Below are 3691 nucleotides of genomic sequence, written 5' to 3'. Positions count from 1 at the left end.
GTTTGCAACAGCTGGTCCACACTGGTAACCTAGCAACCATCCATTTAAATGGTCATGGCCATACTATAGTACTATAGTAACCTAAGGTGCCTAAATACAGGTTACCTGCGCTGTAGTTACTTGGGTAATTATGTTGTGGGTAACTTTATACCCCGGGGAGTTTTTAATCGTTTCTCTGAAAGCAATTAAGGTCACAGAGTTCCTGTTCATGTTTTGAAGTGAGCAAACAGCCCGGAACCTAGCAACAGCGCAGCAGGAAGTGGAGGGAACGCATGTCTATTACAAGGTGTGCCGTGCATCGTTTCCCTGGATTTGACCCCTGGGTTTTGACAGCTGAGGGAAATACAGGCAGGTGAAATGAGTCGAGAGTAGAGAGTGAGAGCGTGTGTGTGTGTGTGCGCTTGTGTGTGTGTGTGTGTGTGTCAGCCCGACCATCCTTCGGCCATGACCCCCGCTCATAGGGCAGGGTGACAGGTGAGCTTTGGGAGCGGGTACCAGCATCTGTCGTCACGAAGATTAGCGCCTGGTGTGAAAGCTCGAACAGTATCTGTCTCCACGGACCACCTCGGTGACAGCAGTGGCATGATACTCCCTGTGCAAAGGCGACCAGCTCCGGTTACCTGGGCCGCTTAGCAGGGCTCCCCCGTGCCAGTGCAGCTCTGAACTCGAGTCGTTGTCTTTCAATCCGTTTCTGTCGTGTTTCGAAACAAAGCGCTTCAATCTACATTAGACGTCTGAATTGCCCTCATGCTAATAGGCATTATATGGACCTTTGTGCTTATATTGCTGTCATGTAATCATTTATTTAGGCTACACAAATTATAGGCCGCATGGATATATTTGATTAGTAAACCCAAATTTCATCAGCCAAAGTGCATCAAATTGATATTAAAACAACGGGAACATAACTGATCCTTGCTGTAATCGGCGTTCTGAACAAACTGAACTGGTTGTATAACATTAAAATCTGCACAGAGCTAGCACGCAGAAGAAGGCTTTTATATGCTTTTATTAAAATAATCTATTTTTTTGTATTCTAATTTTTCTCATTTCATTTCATCTCTATCACCACCTTTCCCCCTCTCCTATTTTAAGCCTCTTCGCTTGGTTCGCCAACATTTAAAGATCCCATAGCCTATGTCCCTCCCAGGAGCTTTGGTATGGTCACTCGTTTGAGTGTCAACCAGTGTAACACTGCGCTTTAAAGACTGAAGTAAACTGTTATGTGTATGTATCTACATGTTACATGTTTTTAAACATTGTTCCACATCCATTCTTGGGAGTGGTGTGGGAGGAATGTGAGTTTTTTGCACAGGGAAGAACTCTTCATAAGCATAATATGACATATTTTATGAAAGAGGGTATAAAAACCCTTTCCCCTTATTTAGTATGTTTTTCTTTATCTAGTATGTTTTTTTTTTTACCTAGTATGCAAAAACTCAGTGTGATTCAGTTGTGACACCATCATTTCTGTCACTGAAAACTCTGCTCCTGCAGATCAACTCACCAACTTTAGTATTTATAGTACGCACCGTTTCCTCCATCACCCTCCTTCTACTCAACAGAATACATTTATCCCTGAAGGCATGCAAACGGCACAGCAGACAAACACCTGTCCTACAACACAGTGAGATACACATCTCTCTCTTGCTCTCTCTTTTTCTCTCGTGCTCTCTTTCTATCTTTCTCTCTCACTCACTCTCTCTCTTTCTATCTCTCTCTCTGTCACACTCACTCACTCCTTTTTGCCGCCCTCTCAGAGACACCGTCGCCAAACCCTGGAGATGTAGGCTACAGTAAGCAGCTGCAGTGTCAGCGTGTTGTGTGTGTGTGTGTGTGTGTGTGTGTGTGTGTGTGTGTGTGTGTGTGTGTGTGTGAGTGGTGTGTGTGTGTGTGTGTGAGTGGTATGTGTGTGTGTGTGTGTGTGTGTGCATGTGCATGTGGGTGTGGGTGTGGGTGTGTGTGAGTGGTGCGTATATGTGTGTGAGTGGTGTGTGCGTGTGAGTGGTGTGTGTGTGTATGTGTGAGTGGTGTGTGTGTGTGTGTGAGAGTGGTATGTGTGTGTGTGTGCGTGGGCGTGTGGGTGCGTGTGCATGTGCGTGTGTGTGTGTGTGTGTGTGTGTGTGTGTCTGATGGACTGGGAAACGATGTGCTGTCACACATTTGCACAAAAGGACACAGAGGACATTTAGACAGATAGACAGACGGTCGTAGCACCCACACTCTGCTCTCTGATGAGACCACAGACTACACACACACACACACACACACACACACACACACACACACACACACACACACACACACACACACACACACACACACACACACACACAGACACACACACACACACACACACACACACACACTCTGCTCTCTGTTGAGACTCCAGACTACACAAACACACAGGGCTGGAACCTCAGAGTTTGCCCAGCAACTGGGACACGCTCTAGGTTGGCATCCAGAATAACATGAATGGCCAAGCATCATGCTGTGTGCAATGAGGAGGGAAAGATCATGTATCTCCTCATTTGAGAAGTAATTTTAAAGCTTATTTTGGGGCTTTTCAACCCTTTATTTCGATAGAACAGAGAAGAGTGGGTAGGAATATTATGTGTGTGAGGGGGGGGGGGGGGGGGGGGGGGGGGGGGGTACCTCAAAAACATGTTTTTCACTAATCAATGAATTTCAGTCAATGGAAGTCTCTGCTCAGTTTTAAATTAATCAAGTAATTTCTGATAGGGGAGATGCAGTTGCTGATAGCCATGCTATTTGGGATGGTTTTCAGGCTCCACAATTTATTTTAGTCATTGTCTACACCACCCGACAAAACTTGCGGAGGGTTTCCGAGCTCAGGATAAAGGCTGACAGTCCGAGACTAGGCGAAAGCTCTTTGCCCACTTTTCAGAAAAAGCAGAAAAAAGATAAGACCAGTGTAGGAGGAGTTAGTTTGGCAAGCTACCAATTACTTGACACAGGAGAAAGTGGAACTACAGAGAAGCACTACAAGATAAGTGGAACTACAGCAAAGCAAAGCAAAGCGACCCTAGGGAGGAATCTTGTTTGTTTAACTAAAGCTACTTAGACAAAAAAAAAAGAGATCAAATTGACCATGTACATGGGGTATGAAATAAAATATAAAACAATCTGGAAAAGTGAATCTCCCATTTCTCTCTTGACTACTCAAAAGATGTGCCATGCCCACCCTTAGAATCATCCTCATATCTTCTTTAAGAATATGTGACTTCCGGTCTGTGTTTTCTGTATGATGAGGATGTTTTGAACCTGAGCTAGTATCTCAAAGTCAAAGTAAAAGTGTGTATTGTTGCATGCACCAAATTGCTTCAGCACAGCAAAATTCTTAAGACTTGGCCAGCATCATCATCTACGCAGTAGACGTCATACAGATAACAAGTAACATTTACCAAAAAATAACATACAACCCTAGAACATTATAACAATGCAACATACAACATATAACATATAACATATAACATACAACACTTTAATTTAGTATCTCCCATGGAAACTGTGTTTACACACCATTGCTGTGGTAAAAGCCTGTATATCCTAGGGCAACTGCAGATGAAGACTTTCAACTGAGCAACTAAGATTAGCCGGTAGGCCTGTTTCATTGCCAACATGAACTCTTTCTGACTCAGTAGTGAGGACAAGGTTACTGATCTAGGAA

This window comes from Sprattus sprattus, assembly GCF_963457725.1.
Source record: "Sprattus sprattus genome assembly, chromosome: 13".
Taxonomy (NCBI): domain Eukaryota; kingdom Metazoa; phylum Chordata; class Actinopteri; order Clupeiformes; family Clupeidae; genus Sprattus; species Sprattus sprattus.
This window is presented reverse-complemented; position numbering follows the sequence as displayed.